At 36.4% G+C, this 13,967-nt stretch overlaps 1 protein-coding gene across 31 annotated transcripts in view; it reads right to left on the reverse strand.

Moving 5' to 3' along the window:
• NRXN1 (neurexin 1) overlaps nucleotides 1-13,967 on the reverse strand; it is a gene marked incomplete at its 5' end in the record, with an annotated part of 1,024,512 nt that overhangs the window by 764,801 nt on the left and 245,744 nt on the right. The gene's annotated exons all lie outside the window — the stretch shown is intronic.

The following is a 13,967-nucleotide window of genomic DNA, read 5'->3' on the forward strand; positions in this document are numbered from 1 at the left end:
AACACATCACCCAAAGCAGTGATAGTGAAGGCAAAGATAAACAGCTGGGACTACATCAAATTAAAGAGCTTTTGCACAGCAAAAGAGACAATAACAAAAACAAAGAGAAACCCCACCAACTGGGAGAACATTTTTGCACCCAACACTAATGATAAAGGACTGATCACAAAAATCTGCAAAGAGCTGATGAGACTCAACAACAACAAAGAAAATAATCCAGTCAAAAAATGGGCAGAAGAGCTAAAAAGAAACTTCTCTGAAGAGGAAATGCAAATGGCCAACAGGCATATGAAAAAATGTTCAACATCACTTGCCATCAGGGAAATGCAAATCAAAACTACCATGAGATACCATCTTACACCAGTGAGAATGGCACATATTAAAAAAACTAGTAACAACAAATGCTGGCGAGGGTGTGGAGAAAAAGGAACTCTTCTACACTGTTGGTGGGAGTGCAAACTGGTCCAACCACTGTGGAAAGCTGTGTGGAGATTTCTGGACCTACTAAACATAGAGCTTCCATATGATCCAGCAATTCCACTCCTAGGTATTTACCCAAAGGACACAGAAACATCAATTCCAAAGAACACCTGCACCCCTATGTTTATAGCAGCACTGTTTACAATAGCTAAGCTTTGGAAACAACCCAAATGCCCAAAAATAGATGACTGGATCAAGAAGATGTGGTCCATATATACCATGGAATATTACTCAGCATTCAAAAAAGATAAACACATGCAATTTGCAGCAACATGGATGGCACTGGAAGGGATCATGCTCAGCGAAATAAGCCAAAAAGAAAAAGAAAAATACCGGATGTCTCACTCATAGCAGGAATCTAGAAAACTTAAATAAGGGACCAGGAAAATGAATAACTATAAGAAAGTGAAAATCAAAATCAACAAAAAAATATGAACCAGAGATACTTTTAGGGGGGCGTGGGCGGGAGGGGAGGGATTGGGGTCAGAATGGGGGCCTGCAATTGTATGGGGAATATAACAATAAAATTTTAAAAAAAATAAATGGAATAGGCAGCTTTCTCATTTTGCTTAATTACAATAGTGTCTGAAATCTATAGTTAGATGAGACTAGCTAGTTCCTTGCCCATTTGAGAATTTCAACTTTCTCTAAAATTTAAACAAATAGTTTAGCAAACTCACTTCAATACAAATACTTCTTTCCTAGTATGTTGGATTTTCTTCTCCACAAACTTCTCATTGCATGATAGAGCTGCAATTATGATGCTTAGAAGTGTTGATATTTACGTAACGGTTGATTCTCTGGTGAACAAGAATAATTAGATGAGAGATCAAATCTAGATGCTAAGGAAGGTAATGGATTATCTATCATTTAATGAGATGGAATTGTATTCATTAAAGAAAGTTTGAACCTATCTTCCTTTTTATGAGCTATTTAAAAATAACTATTATTTTTGTTCCCCACCCAGTGCCCTCCACCACCCAACAATAAATTAAGGCTTTACTTTCTCCTTCCAGAATAATATGTTTTTTTTTTCCCTTCATCCATATGGGTTGGGTAGATCAATCTCATGTCAGAAAATAAAAATTAAAATAGAAATCACTTTTCTCAAATGAAGTTTTGTGGAATATTTGTCTCAGTAAAACATCAGGCAGATATAATTTCTTAAAGTCAAGTTAAATGAGTAGACAACATCAGGTCTTTTTATTGCAATATATCTGGCCTATATTAGCTTCATATGTACAATGTGATTATTCAATATGTGTGTGTATATATATGTATATATTATGTGAGGTTATTGCCAGAAGAAGTATAGTAACATATTGATAACATAACAATAAAGCACTAGATGAAGAATCAGGTATTACTTTTGTCATTGATTTTATTGGGGAGAGGTTAATTATTCTTTATCTCATCTTCTAGATAGATAAGGATAAGCAAAGAGTTGTAAAAACCCAGTAAGGCAGCATGAGAAAGATCATTGATAATAACACATGTTGTAAAAGTGCAAGACATTAAGTTATGCAAGAGTTAATGTGTCAGGAACATTAGTAGACTTCAGCATAAACCTTTGTGGTCTATTTTTTGCTTTGATTAAGAAGATAACAATAAATATGTTTATGCATTTTCTTTCTGTGGATAGTAGTGGTAGAAAACACTGTGGCAGTTTTATTAATTAATCAGGACTCTTTCCTGACCAGTGCTGAACACTATAATGATTTCTCATTTAATTATTCAATAAATGATAAAGATCATCATAGTGAAGATTACTCCGATATCACATTGAGCACCACCAGATATATGGAGGAAATGTGTTCTTTACTTATCAAGTCTCAGGAAGCTGCCTCTAGGCGAATTACAGCGTGGGCACAAGCAAATCACTGACTAGGTTTACGCTTCAAGAAATTCTATTTAGTGGTGACTGCACATAGGTCATTTTTAAAAATCTCACTGCACACAGCCTGATCCTGTACTACTCAAATACGTCAATTGTTATGATTCATTATTGTTCAAAGGCCTCAAGATGGTGTTCAATATTCCAGTGGGAGCTTGGAAAATGGATCTGTCCCTTCACTGAGTTATTAGGCAAGTTTAGACATGTCTTTTCATCAGCATGAGGGAGCCCAGAGAACTTAGTCTCTATAAATTCAGAGAAGGGACCTTGTACTGCACATGGAAAGGGTGTTAGTCATATATTACCTGTACCCCAACATTGGCCTTTGATCAGGTTCCTCTCTTCTCTTGCTTGCCTCTGCCCTGCTAGTCAAATCTTAACCTATTTTCCCAGACATGGACAGGATTCCATGCCCTTTTAGAGACTCTTCTAATGAGCAAAGTCCTCTCCTCTAGTGGACTGCATAGAGCTGGTGAGAGGTGCTTCGTCCCCCTTAAACAGTACTTATTTATCTACAGCTTCATTCTTGTTAAGTCATCATGCGCTGAAACCATAATCATTCCTACCCCAACATCTAGTCATTAAAAAGTCTCAGAATCAGGCCTCCCTGGTTGTGCAGTGGTTGAGCGCTGGGCTGCGAAGCTGCCCACAGCCTCTGCAACACGGGTTCAATCCCTGGCCGCCGGCAAGGGTCCCACATGGTGTGCAAACCTCTCCTGCAGCGCCCACTGCTCCCTTCAGCAGTGTACTTCGGTCTTTCTGACTGTTCTGCTCCTCGCTCTGGTGAATTCTCTCACCCTCCCACGCTTCTGACTGTACCCAGTGCTTGTATAAATAAATAAATCTTAAAAAAAAGGTCTCAGAATCCCTAAATATATTTCAGACCCCTACACTTCCAAAGAAACACAAACAAAAACCTGTAGTGCTTTTGCATTATAGCAAATGATCTCAAATCAAATCTGCAAAGGTGGGCAGTGGTTGATGGGGACATCAAATCTCCAAGCCAGATTGGGCAGGCAGAGAGAATGGGGCATGTATAATACAGCAAGTCCTTCCATTGCTGCCTTAACTAGGAAGGCGGGGAGACAAGTGAAATCCACCACTCATAGCCAGCACCTCTATTTATCCATTCAACAGCCTCCCTCCCAACTGGTTTTCCCACCTATAGTTCTCTTTTCCTAATCATGACCTCAACTAACCAATTCATTCATTTTTTTTTCCTTCTGTGACGGGTTTATTTAAATTAGCATAATATCATCAAAATTCATTCATGTTGACACTTATGACAATATTTCCATATTTGTAAAGGCCAAAAAATACACATATACCACATTTTTCTTTATCTAGTCATCTATTGATAAAGATTTATGTTGATATCATATATTGGCTATTAGGAATAGTGCTACCGTGAAAATGAGGATACAGAAAACTATATAAGATCCTGATTTCATCAGTTGAGTTTTTTTTATTTTATTTAAATATTTTATATAATTCTTACCTCTTTTTTCATCTTTGCACAATGTATGCATTTTCATTTTGGTTATATTCCCCATACAATTGCACCCCCCCTTATTTTGACTCTAGTCCTTCCTTCCCCCTGCCCCCCCCCCAGTGTGTCTCTGGTTTATAGGTGCTTGTTGATTTTGATTTTCACTTTGTATTGATTAGTCTTTTTCCTGGCCTCTTATTTAGGTTTTCTAAATTCCTGCTATGAGTTAGACCTACCAATATTTTTCTTTTTCTTTCTGACTTAATTCGCTGAGCATAATCCCTTCTAGCTCCATCCATGTTGCTGCAAACTGCATATGTTTATCTTTTTTCATTGCCGAGTAATATTCCATTGTGTATATGTACCACATCTTCTTGATCCAGTCATCTATTTTTGGGCATTTGGGTTGTTTCCATAGCTTAGCTATTGTAAATAGTGCTGCTATAAACACAGGGGTGCAGGTGCCCTTTGGAATTGATGTTTCTGTATCCTTTGGGTAAATACCTAGGAGTGGAATTGCTGGATCATATGGAAGCTCTATGTTTAGTAGGTCCAGAAATCTCCACACAGCTCTCCATAGTGGTTGGACCAGTTTGCACTCCCACCAACAGTGCAGGAGAGTTCCTTTTTCTCCACAACCTCGCCACCATTTGTTGTTGCTCGTTTTTTAACATGTGCCATTCTCACTGGTGTAAGATCAACCAATTCATTCTTTACCTGGTTTGCTAAGTGACCTTTGCAAATGCAATCATTGTCTCTCTATGCCCATTCAAGTAAGTACAAACTTCTTAGCAAGTTGGAGAAGGCTACCACTTCTGTTTTGGACTCTCCTCATTTTGTGGGCCTTTCTCTTCCCATTCTCTGATCCCTCCTCCTTTCCTAGCCCTCTCAAGCCCAACAGCATTATTTTTAGTTCTTTAAATGTCATCAGTTATTTCCATAGTGATTTTATACAGCTGCTCCTCCTGGCTGACTCATGTTCTACCTCACCTAACTAAATAAGCCACTTATTTTCTTTAAGATACTCTTTGCTTGTCATTTCCTCCTTGAGGCCTCCTGGGACCTCAGAAGACTTTTTATGAGCCCCTTCCTTTTCCTTTAGCATTAACATTAACATGGCTTTCAACATGATCTGTCACGCAGCTTCTGTCAACAACTCACTGGAGAATAAACATTTTCATCTTGGTTATATTCCCTATACAATTCCCACCCCCCCTTATTTTGACCTAATCCTGCCTCCCCTCCCCTCCATAGTGTGCCTCTAATTTATAGTTGCTTGTGGATCAAGAAGATGTGGTACAAATACACAATGGAATATTACTCAGCAAACAAAATATAAAACTCATGCAATTTGCAGCAACATGGTTGGAGCTGGAAGGGATCATGCTCAGCAAAATAAGTCAGAAAGAAAAAGAAAAATACTGGATGGTCTCACTCATAGCAGGAATTTAGAACACTTAAATAAGAGACCAGGAAAAAGACTAATTACAATAAAGTAAAAACCAAAATCAACAAGCAACTATAAACCAGAAGGTATCTTCTCTTTAAAGTTTTTTTTTCTTTTTTCCCTCCTACCCACCCCTCCTCTCTCCTTTACTTCCTTTCCTTCCTTCCTTCTCCCCTGCCCTCCCTCGCTTTTCTTCTTTTCCTCTATCCTCAATGTCTACTACTGTGTTTAGCACTTGAAATTAATGAATAAATAAATGAATTGTTGAGTGAGAAAACATTTTAAAGAGCCATAAGAAAGTAATGTGAGACCATGTAGTGCAGTAGAGAGGACAGGAAACTCTGAAGTTTTGAGAATCTGGATAAAATCAAACTAGTTTATGTCCATCTTGTCTAGTATCATTAATAACATTATAGTGTTCCTATGAGAATAGAGTTGTTCTGTAATTAAAATCTACATATAAATTATTATGAATTAATCTCAGCTGTCTGCTTCACTTTCTGACTGTCCAAAAACTCTCTGGACTATGGATTTTCATCTTCAGGGTTAGATAGTTGTGATACCATCTATCTGTTATTTGACCTGTTATTTAATATTACCATGTCCCAACTTTTCCATCTGTAAAACAGCAATGACAATCCCATTGGGTTGTGTGGCCATCATGTGGGATAATAAAAATAAAGGTAGATAGCTTAATTAATAATACTAATAAGAGGTTAATTCACAGTTCCTCTCTTCCTCCTTCAAATTGTTATTACTTATTATTATTGCTATTATTATTATTGTTACACTAGCATCTAATGACTATTTCATCCCCTATAAATATTAACTAACTGAAAACCTTTTTTATATTTCAGAACCAAATTTCAATTTTGCTTCCCAGTCAATGTGTGGAAGGAGAAAAGAAGCAGCTTAGCACTGAAAGATTAGTTTTCTTCCAGCACATGTCAGAGTTCTCTACTTTTGTCTTGTAACTCTGATGTTGAAGGTGATATTTCATCCTATGAAGTCAGTTATGAGATTCCCTATACAGAGTAATGAAAAAGCCTCTAACAGCTAGTGACCTGCCTCCCTGCTGTTTCCTCCACAGAATAATTTTGCCATAAAAAATAAAGAGGACATCTCCCTTTATTGAATTATGACAAATTTTCAACTGACTTATTCCTCTTGGAACTTAGAAGTGGCCCACTTTCCCCTCCAATGACACTCCCGCTGAGATGACATGTGACACAACCCGGGGGAGCGTTAAAACTAAAGAGAAGGTTAAGGCTGAGACACATGCATCAGCACTTCCTTTTGCTTCAGAAGAAACATCACTTTCCTTCGTCTCCTCAGTCCACAGGTCTCTGTTCTAAGAATCTTTTTATTCTACTGGCCAGGATGAGATTTACATGAAAAACCATGCAGTTTAAGAGACACACCAACTCTCTCCCCACCTGAACCTGCCCCTCCCTCCTTCCTTTCCTTCTTTGTATATACACATTTACTGAATATCTACTTTGGGCCAGATACTGTGGCTCTCGAGATACACTGTTAAGCAAAGTGCCCACCTCTATAGAATTCCAAGTTGAACAAATGACAACCAAATCATACTATAAGTACGCCAGGAAACCTTGATATATAAAGCAGGATGTTAAAAATAAATATTCCAAAGAAACTATTTCAGCTCCAGCTATACAGAAGCTTAAAATGAGTAAAAACACTAATACCAAATACTGTGCTATGCCTTCTCCAGATATTTTCAATTGTCTCAAATACACACAACATTCCTATGTGGTAATATGCTCATCATTATAACCAGTTTACAGATGTAAAACACAAAGCAGATAGCAATTTGTTTAAAATCATACTGTTAGTAGCTAGCTTTGAACCTAGGCAATCTGGCTGTAGAGCACATGAAGACAAACATATGACTGTAACACATTATCTCCAAAAGCCCATCTGAAAAACATATTGAAGGAGTGAATGAGCAACGATTCTAAAAATTCAACCACAATGATAAAACTCAGGATCACTAAAATGTCAAAATATAGGAGAATGTGACTTGCTCATTTGGTCTACTCTTCATTCTTCCATAAACAATGGAAACAAGTCTCTCATCTCCCGAAAACAGCACACCTGTAATAGTTCCTACGAAAGATACTAATCATCTATTTATGGAATTTTCAGAGAAACTTCCCTTAAACTCAGTAGGTTGCTAGTATTGTTGTTTAAACAAAGCGTACCCTTGGGACTTTCTGCTTTGTCTTGTCTCAGGATGAAATTTTTGGGGAAAATATAGATATCAGACAATTTCTTATGGAAACTACTCTGACCAAGTAAGAGATAAGTTCTCCTCATGAAAGCATTAACTGTCTTGTAGGACATTTGAACAATACTTAATTTTTGAAAAGAAAAATTCCTTCTCCCCTTTCCCTTCCTTCCCTGCCCTGCTCTTCTTTCTTTTGTTTCTTTCTTTCTCTGATTCTAGTAGACTTTATCAGGTTGCCATGTCTATAACTCCATTTGTTCTCTCTAAAATTAAAATGACCTAAAGTTTCTAGAATGTAACACACCTTAAATTTAGCCACTTGAAAATTCAGTGTTAAAAAAGTGAAAGGAGATACTCTTAGACATAAGGAAGAGAAGTACATGTAGTCCTAGAAAGGGAAGGCATCACTTCCTAGGTGCTTGTCTATATTTGCCCACTTCTCCCTATTTTCTTGTCATCATCACTCCAGGCAACTGGGGAAGGAAAATTCCTGCCAATCAATGCATTGACATCAACTGAAGGCTTGTGGGATGTATACATGCTTTGGAGAGAGTATCTCAAGAGAATGCACTATACACACTGAATGTGGTTATAATCAAGACTTCTGCATGCATCAACAGAACCAACTTGCTATCCAGAATAGCAAGACACTTGCACAATATTCCCCCCGTGCTCCATGTGAGAATCTCATAAAGATCTGAATATCACAGTAGAATAGAGAAAGAAAGCAGGTTAAAGCAATAATAAAAACAATGAGACAGCATTTTTTTTTAAAGTTTTCAAAAGTTCAACAGAAGAGAAACTATTGTGAGATAGAAGTAGAAAGCTACCAATAGACAAATTGGCTATACCAGGTATATCTTAAATTCATTTGTTGCTACTGATTACATGCATAGACAATGTTAACAGTCTCGGTGACTGATTGGTCTATAAAGTTAAAGGAGGAAGAACTGTTTGAATGACCTGGTCCTTTGTATCTGGGTAAATAAGTAGACAGTTAAATCAAAAAACCTCAATTGTAATGAATAATAGTCATGCTCATTTTAAAGAAGATTCATGAAAATGGACTTCTGGCACTATGCAGAGGCACTAGGGATGCAAATAAGGATAGAAAGCAGTTCATACCCATGAGAAGGTAATATTCTAGTAGATCAGCAAATCTAAATGTATTACAGTGCTGTGGCAAATATCTTTGCTAAATAACACATATACCTTTAAAGTGGAAAATTCCTCAAATAAAGCACTCTGATTCTCATAGGTAGAATATGTTTAAATTTACCAATTCAATGGACTTTACATTATTCATGCAAGCCAAACCTATAATATAAATAAGGTCATGTAATTAATGTTCACTTTCTCATAAACATGCACAAATTTATAGTTGCACACTAAAGAGACATTAAAGGAATTCAGATTTATGATTCTTGATTCTTTTCAGATGGTATAACACTAGCTTATAATTTATCAAACTATTTTGTTGATATAAAAAATTACAAAAACACTAACTGTATTTAAACAGAATTTTTGCTCTGAATTTCTGCCTAGGTCTGGGAACTATACATTTTTACAAGCCTGCAACCAAATCCCTTTCATCATAAATCTGATATCACTGAGACTATTATTTAGGAATCTCAACATTATATACATTTTCAATTACACATTTTATTTTATTGAGATAATGTTGTTTTACAACACTGTATGTTTGAGGGCTATAGATTCACATCTCTTCAAATATATGTTACTACACCACACCCACCAACCGCCAAAGCTCCAGTAACTTTCTACTGTAGTCCATTAGGTCTCCTTCCCCTTGACTCTACACTTGATCCTGCACTCTCCCTCTGGTAGTATAAGTTCTGCAGTCAGATTTCTAGGGTTTGCTTTGGCTTAGTTTTATGTGTTCATTTGCTTTTTTGGTTTGTAGTCCCATATCAGGGAAATTATCCAGTGTTTATTTTGCTCCTTCTGATTTACTTGGATTAGAGTAAATCTCCTCCAGTTCCATCTGTCTTGCTCCAAATGGCAAAATTTCATCTTTTTTTACAGCTGAGTAGTAGTCCACTATATGTAGATACATATGCTACATCTTCTTAGTCTACTCATGAGTGGCTTCCATTATTTGACCACTGTAAATAGTGCTGCAATTAATATAGGAGTGGATATAAACCTTTTAAATTGTGTTTTTGTAGCCTTTGGGTAGAAACCTAGAAGTAAAATTGTGTAATCACATGGCTGAACTATTTTTAATTATTTGAGAAACCTCCATATTGTTTCCATAGAGGCTGGATCAGTCTACAGTCCCACCACAGGGAGCCAGAGAAAGGGGGGTTTCTTTTCTCTCCATACCCCATCAATACTTGTTATTTATGTGTTTTATTATTATTTTTGATAGGTCATTCTCATTGGTATGAACAGGCATCTATACTGTAGTTATGATTTTCATTTCCTGATGATAAGTAATGAGGCATATTGTTTTCATGTTCCTGTTGGCCATCTGTATGTCCTTCTTGGAAAAGTGTCTATTTGGAACTTCTGCCTATATTTTGATTGGGTTTCTTGTTTTCTTATTGTTTAGTTGTATGAGTTCTTCATGACTTTTAGACATATTCTTGTGCAATGTGTCCCTTAACAAAGCAGAAGTATGTACAATGTTCTGATGAAAGGGACTCTGGACTCAGAGATAAGGATATATAAATTTTATTTGAACCTTGTGTGTGGTTATGATCTTTTCTTAATTATGGGAAAACATTTGAATGGGAGGTTTTTAATGTCTCTTCTAGCTCCAACGCCTGTGATTTGGTGATGAGAGTATCCTTAAAATGGTTTTATTTTATGAAGAGATGACTGGTTGTTGTTGGGTCACTGGATTGAATATTGACCCTAGTGAGATCCTTCACCATATTGATGAACTCACAGCTTCACACCCTACATCCCCTCCCTCACCAAATTCCCAAAATGCATTTGATTCAGCAATATCAGCAGGGAAAACAGCAGCAATCACAACAAACAACACAAAAGCACAAAAAGCCTGAACTTGGAAACCAAAACTTTTCTTGAAAATGAAGGAGGTAGCAAGCATTAATATCTCATGCTTTCCTAAAAATATGCAAAAAGTAAATTGTAAATTGTTGTTTTACCATCAATTTATGAGGTTTTGAAGTTTATCCTACATTTGCTGAAGGATATGGCTACGGTTTCTGAGCTCTTAAGAAACCTCACCTTTTCGCACCACTATTCATTTACCTATGCTATAGATAGCACCTATCCTCCAATTCTAGAGGGCAACCCTTAAAATACACAGTTAAGTAACAGCAGGCCCAAGCAAACCTATAGATTAGCAGATGGGTTATCTAACCCAATGACAAACATTCCCCTAATCTCCAGCAAGGAAACCTGCTGTGCCACTAATGCACTAACATCAGTCCCCTGGGCAAAGTCTGATTTCTCTGGGTGTCCTATTCATAAAAAAACATTATACATTTTGGTAAATGCAAATGTAGGATAAACTTCTCATCCAAAAACAATTCACAGAATGGTTTGTTTAAAAGGATTTAAAAGGAATCACTTTTTCTGTTTTTATTTTCTCAAGGTTTCTCATCCTTTGCAGAATGAGTTTCCAGCTTTAGAGACATTAAGAAACCAGTATCCACAGGCCCCGTTGCCTGGAAACAGGCTGAATACAACCAACTCACTCAGCTACAAGGAAATTCTACCTGATCCTTTAGGACCATATTTCAAGCCTTATTATGATGATAAAGAAAATTTACACTTTTGGAAAGCCTTCAAAAATTATTATCATGAAACTCTGAAAAATCTGGGCATTGCTTTGGGGAAGAAATGGGAAATTAACATGACCATCCAGTGTCAAAAACTGGCAGTCTAGACAAAATAAAGAAAAATTAGTTTCAGCACCATGCACAGATTCAGAAATCAAAATCCAAAACCAATGCTGAAAAAAATAATGTCTGGGAATTGTACTGTCTGCCAAGGGGGTTAGAAGCTAAGGCAGCCAGAAAGTCACTAATAAAGGCTATTTATATTCTGCAGCAGTGCTGCTTAACTTGTACTTCCTTGTACATCTACGGCAAAACTTTCAATCAGATGCTGCCATTTACAGCTGCTTTGAAACATACACCAGTTGGTTTTGTTGTGCCCTGACAGGTGGACAAGATTTGTCAGGGCAATAACATTATAACAACATTGCAGAACTTCAGCAAAATTTAAGAATGTCTATACAACTTTTTTATATTATTAATGATCTGTCTTAGAAAATATGACCTATGCTTTACTTTAGTGGATAAATTATTTACAGGTATATAATTTTATGTATGTGCATGTATGCATTTGTATGTACATAATTATTATAGATAGATAGGCAGATAGATCGAGATAGATAGCAAATAGACAACTAGACAGTTGAAAACATATTTTCTTTTCAAGCATAGCAGGAATTATAAGGATGCAATATCAAACTCTGATGCCATTAAAAGGTTTTTCTTCCTATTGATCTGCTCATAGTTATATTAGACTAGGTGTGCATCTCACAGGACAGCTCAGATGTGGACTGGGACCCATATGAATATGGGCCTTGCAATTGTTTGGATCTATGATAAATTTCTACACACATCTATCTGGTTGTGGAATAGGAATTCCATTTTTTATCTGAATCATAAGAAATAAATTCAGCCCATTCTCTAACTGTAGTCAAATACTTAATACTCTAGAACAGCAGACATTTGTGGAGAGTGAAGTTTCTAACTTAAATTTAGCTATAAGTGCTATTGGAAAGAAATCTTTTTTACTTTGAAAGGACAATTTCTCAATCTTTCAGATATAACATGGACATCCACAGGACTTTCAAATATGGCTCCAGGGTAAAGTGAAGGACCTCCAGGACCTAGATTTCAGGGAACAAGTCCTACTTACATTTGAATCCTTAGTACTTTTCTCAGTCTTAGCAAATGGCAGATACTCATGAAATCTCTGCTGAAATGAACCAGGCACACACATCATCAAAATCATCCGCAATGCAGTATCAGAACTGACTGAACATAGACAGAGAAGGGAAAAGAGGCTACAGATTGCTTTAAAGAGATGAAAGGATGATGACTGAAGATGAAAACAAAGAAAGTAACTAAAAGAAACTTTCTGATGATCTTCAGCTTCTACCCCCACCCCACACGTCATTCACCCTAAATATTTTTGTCAGAATTATTCTCCAAAATCACAAAATCCTATTACTACTCAACTGCTTAAGAACTTAGAATTAAAAAAAAAGAATGAATAAGTAGATGAATAAAATGAACTTTGTCTTCAATAAACTTATAATTTGGATATCTAGATGGAAATATCAAATGATATTTTTAATAAAATGTGAATTGAGAGAAAGTTCACTGTGAACTGTCGGTTAAAGCTACAAAGAAAAGAAAGGATGTGAACCAGGTCTATTAATTTGAATGAATAAAAGAACAGTATTAGGCCAATTCTGGTTTGACAAGAAATAAGAAACAACATAATGATTCAAATTTTAGTAGTAAAGTAGGAAATACGTAAAGATAAATTTGGAGACAGGTTATTGACAAGAATCGGGGTTAGGGAAATATCTTTGGGTACTATAAGACATTTCCTATATAGAAAGCATAAGATGAGGATGTTATGATTTTCCAGCAATGGTCAGTAAAAGGTTATTTGTGGAATACAAAGAATATGGGGTAAATCTATTTCCTTCATTCTTTATGTATTTTTCAGAGCATATGTATGTCCTAACCACTGGGAATAAGGCAGTGCACCGAGCAAATCCTTGTCCTGATGAAACTTACATAGTAGGGGGAGGCACAAATGATAACTAAATGGACAAGTAAGCATATAACAAAATGTTAGGTAGTGATGACTTGCAAATGTTTGGTAAGGGTTTTAGAGAATGGGGGACTGTGTTTTAACATTAATATTTTACTATCCCTGAAAAACCCAGCACCAATATGAACACATAATAGATAATAAAGAAATGCTGCTGCCTGGGGATACTGCCAGCTGATTGAGAGTCCTGGAAGAGGACTTACTCCAAATCAGATATCAGAATTCAGAATTCCCTAAGGTGCTTGCCAAGTACACAAATATTCAGGCCCAACATAACTCAATATAAAACAGAATTTCTAGAATAGGCTCCTCCAGGATGTGAAGGGGATGTATTATAAGGTTTTCAGAATTACTTCCACATTATTTAAGACAGACTGCTGATGATGAGTAAGACATTTTCATTAACTGTTTGACAGGTAATATGCCAACCACAGTGTCAGGTGCCACAAAGAATAAAATAATAATAGATATTCATGATATTGACTTTCCCATTAAGACATTCAAACATTGAAAGATAAACTTGAAAGTCAGAAAAAAGTCGGGAGTGTTA

Source organism: Talpa europaea (assembly GCF_964194135.1).
Source record: "Talpa europaea genome assembly, chromosome: 6".
Taxonomy (NCBI): Eukaryota; Metazoa; Chordata; class Mammalia; order Eulipotyphla; family Talpidae; genus Talpa; species Talpa europaea.